The sequence below is a fragment of the Bos indicus genome, chromosome 3 (assembly GCF_029378745.1).
Source record: "Bos indicus isolate NIAB-ARS_2022 breed Sahiwal x Tharparkar chromosome 3, NIAB-ARS_B.indTharparkar_mat_pri_1.0, whole genome shotgun sequence".
In the NCBI taxonomy this organism is placed as follows: domain Eukaryota; kingdom Metazoa; phylum Chordata; class Mammalia; order Artiodactyla; family Bovidae; genus Bos; species Bos indicus.
In genome coordinates, this window is record NC_091762.1 from 28,240,101 (window position 1) to 28,248,193 (window position 8,093).

An 8,093-nucleotide genomic window follows, 5' to 3' on the forward strand; every position below is an offset into this window, starting at 1 on the left:
CAGAGTACATCATGAGAAATGCTGGGCTGGATGAAGCACAAGCTGGAATCAAGATTGCCAGGAGAAATATCAATAACCTCAGATATGCAGATGACACCACCCTTATGGCAGAAAGGGAAGAGGAACTCAAAAGCCTCTTGATGAAAGTGAAAGAGAAGAGTGAAAAGTTCACTTAAAGCTCAATATTCAGGAAACTAAGATCATGGCATCCATTCCCATCACTTCATGGCAAATAGATGGGGAAACAGTGACAGACTTTATATTTTGGGCTCCAAAATCACTGCAGATAGTGATTGCAGCCATGAAATTAAAAGATGCTTGCTTCTTGGAAGAAAAGTTATGACCAACCTAGACAGCATATTAAAAAGCAGAGACTTTACTTTGCCAACAAAAGTCCATCTAGTCAAGGCTATGGGTTTTCCAGTGGTCATGTATGGATGTGAGAGTTGGACTGTGAAGAAAGCTGAGCACTGTAGAATTGATGCTTTTGAACTGTGGTGTTGGAGAAGACTCTTGAGAGTCCCTTGGACTGCAAGGAGATCCATCCACCCAGTCCATCCTAAAGGAGATCAGTCCTGGGTGTTCATTGGAAGGACTGATGTTGAAGTTGAAACTGCAGTACTTTGGCCACCTGATGCGAAGGGCTGACTCATTGGAAAAGACCCTGCTCCTGGGAAAGACTGAAGGCAGGAGGAGAAGGGGACGACAGAGGATGAGATGGTTGGATGGCATCATCGACTCAATGGACATGAATTTGAGTAAACTCTGGGAGTTGGTGATGGACAGGGAGGCCTGGCGTGCTGCAGTCCATGGGGTTGCAAAGTGTTGGACATGACTGAGTGACTGAACTGAACTGATTATGCATTTTAACAACAATCTTTTCAAATTTGTTTTGCAATATAATACGCTCCCTCAAAATTTAATGTGCCCAATTCAGTGGTTTTGAGTATGCTCCCAAGGTTTTACAACCATCACTACCTAATTCCAGAACATTTTGTCATTCCCTCCAAAAATCTCCATGTCTATTAACAGTCATTCTCCATTTCCCTCTCCCTCCTGTCCTTGGCAACACTAGAAACCCTAAATACTCTTCAGACAGAATACAACATCTTTAATACAGCCTCTCAAGTGGCCCAGAGAGAAAACGGTGATTTTGGGATTCGGGGCAAGGAGAGGGACAGTTGGAGGATGAGCGCTTAGTTTGCTGAAAGGACACCCTCTCTAGTGCTCTTCAGTGAGCTTATCAGCTTTTGCCTCAGCTTCTTCAGTGGGTCGCACCATATAGAGGCCCATTCTGGGAGATGGTCATATTCACCTGCCAAAATCTGCTGGTATCCTTTGATGATCTCCTTCGAGGTACCAGTTTCCGCATATGACAGGTAAAGACCTCGGCCGCATGGAATGCCTGAGACAAGAAGAGCTGTATTTTCAGTGCACAGGACACAGTTCCTTCAGAAAGTTCATCTATACCCAAGACAGCAATGATGTTCTGGAGGGATTTGTAATCCTATAAATGGTAGCCCACTCTAGTATTCTTGCCTGGAGAATTCCATGTTCAGAGGAGCCTGGCAGGCTGCGGTTCATGGGGTCGCAAAAAGTTGGACACGACTGAGTGACTAACACACACAGGATCATTTGCATGGAAACAATTAATAGTTGGGAATAATGTAAAGTGCTTGCCACACTACCTGGAATAAGTTGAGGTTTCAATAAATTCTACCTATTATCATAATTGGGTTTCCCTGTGACTCAGAAGTAAAGAATCCACCTGCAATGGGGGAGATGCAGGTTTGATCCCTGGGTCAGGAAGATCCCCTGGAGAAGGAAATAGCAAACTACTCCAGTATTCTTGCCTGGGAAGTCCCATGGACAGGGGAGCCTAGCGGGCTACAGTCCTTGGAGTCACAAAAGACTCAGACATGACTTAGCAACTAAGCAGTAATAACAACAGTATCTTTTGCACCCCAGAGGCAACATCATAATGCTCATTGCCAACAATGGGATCCATAATGCAAGAGGTGGAGTCCAGAGAATCCATAGCTGGATAGATGCCCAGCTCAGTAATAACATGGGACAGCACAGTGGTGCACGTCCACACGGGCAAAAGTAGTGGCAGGGACAGGGCCAGTGAAGTAATCAGCAGGCATGTAGATAGCCTTAGAGATGTGATAGATCCCTTTTGGGTGATGGTTATTCTTTCCTGCATGGTGCCCGTGTCAGTGGCCAGGGTAGGCTGATAACTCACTGAAGAAGGGCTTCTGCCCAATAAAGCCAATACCTCTGAGCCAGCCTGGGTGAAACAAAAGATGGTATCAATAAGCAACAATACATCTTGACCTTCTTGGTCTCTGAAGTATTCAGCTACAGTCAACACAGTCAGAGTTGCCAACTCGAGCACCAGGCAGTTCATTCATTTGATCACATATCAGTGCTACCTTGGAGGTAGAATTTTTTAAGTTGGCATCACCAGACTCAGTCATTTCATGGTAGAAGTCATTATCCTCTTGCATCCTCTCACCAACACCAGCAAACACAGAGTACCCACCACAGGCTTAACAACATTGTTGATTAACACTATGATAAGTACTGTCTTGCCAATTCCAGCACCAACAAAGTGCTCAATTTTGCCACCTTTGGCATAGGGAGCCAGCAGATCCACAATCTTTATACCAGTAACCAGAATTTGCTGCTCAACACTCATCTCTATGAATTCAGGAGCTTCAGCACGAATAGCTACAAATTGTTTGGTTTTTATGGGACCCCGGTCATCAAAGATTCTCCAGTGACATTCACAAATCTACCCAAGGTCTCAGGGCCAACAGGAATTTTGATTGATGTACCAGAATCCAGGACATTCTGGCCTCTAACCATGCTTTCCATACCATCCATGGCAATGGTCCTTATTGTTCTCTCACTCAAAGACTGGGCCGTCTCCAAAACCAGCTTGGTTTCCCTGCCTTGCACTTCCAGGGCATTTAGGATGGGTGGCAGCTCCTCACCAAATTGGACATCTACCACTGCACCAATGACAGCCACCATTGCCCAGTGGTGGCACATGCCTTTGGCAATGGAAGTGTTTGGTCAGCATAGTCTCTGGCAGCCTGGAGCACTACTGAGGTGATCCTCAGAAAGAGCTGGGCTTGTGGTAGCCGTGCTGAAGGGCTGAATCCCCAAAAGGACCCTGAGGCCCAGGTAGCAGCCACACAACCCTTGAGTCCCAGCAGAGTGGTGCCTGGGTGGAGACTACTTATCTATTAATTTCTATCTCTATGAATTTCCCTACTTTAGACATTTCAGATAAGTGAACTCACATAATATGTAGACTTTTGTGTCTGACTTTTTCACTTAGTATGTTTTCAAGGCCCATGCATATTACAGCATGTATTAATGCTTCAGTCCTTTTTATCACTGAATAACCCATTGTATGGCTATACTGCTTTGTATATCCACTGTATGGATGTATCATTTTGTTTATTCATTCATCAACTGATAGATATTTGCAGCTTCTACTTTTGGTCTATTATTATAATGCCACTATGAACATTTGTGTATAAGTTTTTGTGTTGACATGTTTTCAGTTCTCCTGGATATTTGCCTCTAAATGGTATTCCTACTTTCTCCACTTACTAATCAATGCTTGTTATTATCTGTCTTTTTGATTATAGCCATCCTAGTGGATACAAAATGGTATCTCATTGTGATTTTGATTTTCATTCATATAATGACTAATGATGTTGGACATCTTTTCATGAGCTTATTGCCCATTTGCACATCTCTTCCAGAGTAGTTTCTATTCAAATTCATTTTTTATTGGATTATTTGTCTTTTATCCTTGAATTATGTATTGTTTATAGACACTGAATATAATCTCTTAGCAGATATATGATTTGCACGTATTTTCTCTAATCCTCTGAGTTGTCTTTTACTTTCTTGATGGCGTCCTTTGAAGTATGAAAATTTTAAATTTTGATGAAGTCTAATGTTTTTTGTGTATGTTTGTGCTTTGGTGATGCTAAAAAATGATTATATAATCCAAATCACAAAAGCTTACACCTATGCTTTCTTTTATTGTTTTAGCTCTTACATTGAGGTCTATAATCCATTTCCACTTAATTCCATATATTTTTTAAGGTAAGGGGTTCAACTTCATTCATTCCATGTGAATATCTAGTTGTCTTAGCACCCTTTGTGGAAGATAATTCTTTACACATTGAATTGTTTGGGCACCCTTGTTCTTTGACATAAATGTAAGAGTTTATTTCTCTCCCATCAGTTCTATTCCGTTGATCAGTATGTGTTTCGTTATGCCAAAATCACACTGTCTTGATTACTGTAGATCTATAGAGAGTCTTCCAGAGAAGGCAATGGCACCCCACTCCAGTACTCCTGCCTGGAAAATCCCATGGAAGGAGAAGCCTGGTAGGCTGCAGTCCATGGGGTCGCTGAGGGTCAGACACGACTTGAGCGACTTCACTTTCACTTTTCACTTTCATGCATTGGAGAAGGAAATGGCAAGCCACTCCAGTGTTCTTGCCTGGAGAATCCCAGGGACGGGGGAGCCTAGTGGGCTGCCGTCTATGGGGTCACACAGAGTCGGACACGACTGAAGTGACTTAGCAGCAGCAGCATACAGAGTCTTCAGATCAGGAAGTATGAGTCTTCTAACTTTGTTCTTTTTAAAGATTGTTTTGGCTATTTTGGATCCCTAGATTTCCATATAAATTTAGGAACAGCTTGTTAATATCTGGTAAAAAAAAAAAAAAGGCAGCTGAGATTTTAATAGAATATGTCACATCTGTAAATAAGTTTGGGGGAGTATTGCTCTCTTAACAACCTTAAATCTTCTGATCCATGAACATGGGATTGACCTGTTTATTTAGGTCTTTAATTTCTTTTAAAAATGTTTTGTATTTTCCACTTTATAAATCTTCCACTTTTTCTATTTCTCTGCAAACAAATTAAAGACTGATGGAATTTATTTTTTAGTTAACAACTGAGAAGATTTTTTCATATTTGTAAGATAGAATGAGTGAGGTAGAAAGACAGATGCAGGGGGAGACTAAGAATGAGGCTAGAGCTATTATGGTGAATCTCAAGTTCAGTGCTTGGGTGCCTGACAATGTCAAGGCAAAGTGAGACTATTCCAGTGCCACAAAGGCAGAGTGCAGACTTTAGGCTGCGAGTATCCAGCTCTGACAGTAAGAGTCGGAGTGAGGCAAGAAAGGCCTTTCACACACTTCAAATATCCCTCATGGTTCATCCTTTCAACAGTGATCTCTCGGGGGAATGTTAATAGTTCCATGAATTTCTCTGTTCTATAATCACCTGAATTCTGTCACAAATAATATGGGTTGGGAATGTTTCCTCCAGCTCTTCATGACCTGCCAAGCTGCAAAAAGCCATTGATGCCAAAAGTCCTCATTTAATCAAGCAAATACCAGTCCAGGAATGGCCCGCCTTTCGTTTCAGTGTGCTCTGGCAAAGGCAAGGAAGACAAGAGTGACTGGGGAAAAAATAGCAGCAGGGACTCACTTGAGTCTGAAACTGAGCTGCGGAAAAAAAAAAAGAGAGAGAGAGAAATCCCCTTGGAAAGAATGGGAAAGAATCCACATAAAAGATTTTATTGCTTATGACAAACGCCTGTTGCTCACATAAATTTCTAGAAAGCATGCTCATATGATAAATATGCAATATATATGTGTGTGTTTACACACACATACACACACGCACACAACCTGACTTATTGACTAGGCTGCATTTATAGTATGCTCCCAAGAAGAAAATGTTTATTTCAGTCTAAACATCTTTAAATGCAAATGGAAAAACAATTTCAGGAATCAGTTTTTCTGAAGTGGACTCTCAGTCCCTCACTGTCTCATTCGGGATAATTCTACCATCATAAACTAGAGCAGATATTCATATTTAATGTAATTTACAGATGTTTTACTTCTCAGCCTACCAGGATCTTTTTGCTACCACTCTTTTAAGGACTGGTGCTTCATAAGATACTCAAGATATTTTATATTTATTACATCATTTATCTTCCCAGTCTTCTTGGAAATAGATAAAAAGAGGGCAGACAAGGTAAGAAGAGGGTTTATTCTCCCCATTATACAGATGAGAAAGCAGACATGAGGAAGGAAATGGACTTTCATTCCTTCATCAGTTATTTATTGACAGCCATCAGGCTCTGCCTCTAGATGCGGTGGTTACAGTAAGCTGTTTTGATCCCTCTTCTCGTGACTTTTAGTCTTATGGATTGCTGTTTTCAAAAGCATATCTGATCTTGTGGCATCTCTGTTTAAGTTATTTTTGGGGTTTTCCACAGATTTTAGAACAAAGACTAAAAATCTCATCCTGGCTTGCAGTGTTTACATGGGCCTACCTCATATCGACTAATACTAGCCTCATCTACTGTCTGCCTGCATACCCACTACAGCTTAAATGTTTTTATTTTTTGAGAGAATATGTTTATTAGTTGTCATTTTTATTTTTTAATCAAAGTTTAAAAGTATTTACTTCAAAGAATTGATATTTTAATAGTCTTGTTATAAAGAATAGCAGTCCCCTTTTTTCCCAGACTCATTCACTTTTAAGTCTTCGGTCAGTTCTTTTGATATTTATTTTCTTATCTCTCAATAGCATTTGTGTATTGCTACTTCTCCACTTTTTAGTGTTGAGCACTCTCTGTTGACTTCATACTGAGCGATCAGTTCAGTTCAGTTCAGTCGCTCAGTCGTGTCCGACTCTTTGATATGAGGCTTTAATTTTATCCCCATGCCTAGCTCCATATACATTTTGCTCCCACCACTACAGGCTATCAGGAGTTCTCATTCTAAGTCCAGATTTTATAATCAAAAGCAGACTTTATGTGCTCTAAATTACAGCATAATGTTATATTTATTTGTTCCTTGTTCAGACATATCTAAGTAGAAGGCTCAGTTCAGGGAGCAGGAGGCCAGGAGGGGAAAGGAAAATGAAAGACTGTAACTAGTTTAATGGCTTTTTTCACCAGAAGGAATCTTAGGGACCATTTCTTCCTCTCTTTTAACTTCAGAAATATTGTTACCTAGGTTCATGGTCACGTGGCATGTGGATGACAGAGGACCAGCAGGTGGTTCTGCTCACTGTTTCTAGTGCTCTTTGACACTTGCCATGCTGTAAACAAACTTTTTTTTTGGCTGTGCTGGGTCTTCGTTGCTGCTCGAGCTTTTCTCTACTTGTGGCGAGCTGGGCTACTCTGCAGTTGCAGTGCACAGGCTTCTTACTGCAATGGCTCCTCTTACTGCAGAGCATGGGCTCTAGGGCATGCAGGCTCCAGTAGTTATGATGTGTGGGCTCAGTATTTGCAGCTCCCAGGCTCTAGAGCACAGGCTCAATAATTGTGGTGCCTGGGCTTAATTGCTCCACAGCATGTGGGGTCTTCCTGGACCAGGGATCAACCTTGCATCTCCTGCATTGGTAAACAGATTCTATAGTTCTGCTGCTGCTGCTGCTGCTAAGTCGCTTCAGTCGTGTCCGACTCTGTGCGACCCCATAGATGGCGGCAGCCCACTAGGCTCTTCTGTCCCTGGGATTCTCCAGGCTAGAACACTGGAGTGGGTTGCCATTTCCTTCTCCAAAGCATGAAAGTGAAAAGTGAAAGTGAAGTCACTCAGTCGTGTCCGACTCTTAGTGACCCCATGGACTGCAGCCTACCAGGCTCCTCCATCCATGGGATTTTCCAGGCAAGAGTACTGGAGTGGGGTGCCATTGCCTTGGCTCTGAGCCACCAGGAAAGCCCTATAACCAAACTTTTAACTAAGATGAATTTAGGACTGGTCTTGGAGTATCAGGAAATTTAAGCTCTTTGCTTCTGTGCATGTGTGTGCTTAGTCGTATCCGACTCTTTGCAACCCCATGGACTGTAGCCCACTAGGCTCCTCTGTCTGTCTGCCTAACAGTCAATAAATGCTTTTGTTTCATTTCAGATATTAGACCCTGCTCTCAGCTGGGAACCTGGGGCCTCTGTATACCTCAGAGGAGCTGTCAAAGGCTGCTGAACCTCTGGTTTGCTCTTTTGTTCAGTTTTATTCTTCCCCAGAAAAAGAATA

General features: G+C 42.0%; 1 pseudogene; it reads right to left on the bottom strand.

The window, feature by feature from the left end:
* Window positions 1-1,221: 1,221 nt before the first annotated feature.
* LOC109556773 (ATP synthase subunit beta, mitochondrial-like) lies at window positions 1,222-6,390 on the bottom strand (annotated as a pseudogene).
* Between the last annotated feature and the right edge of the window lie 1,703 nt (window positions 6,391-8,093).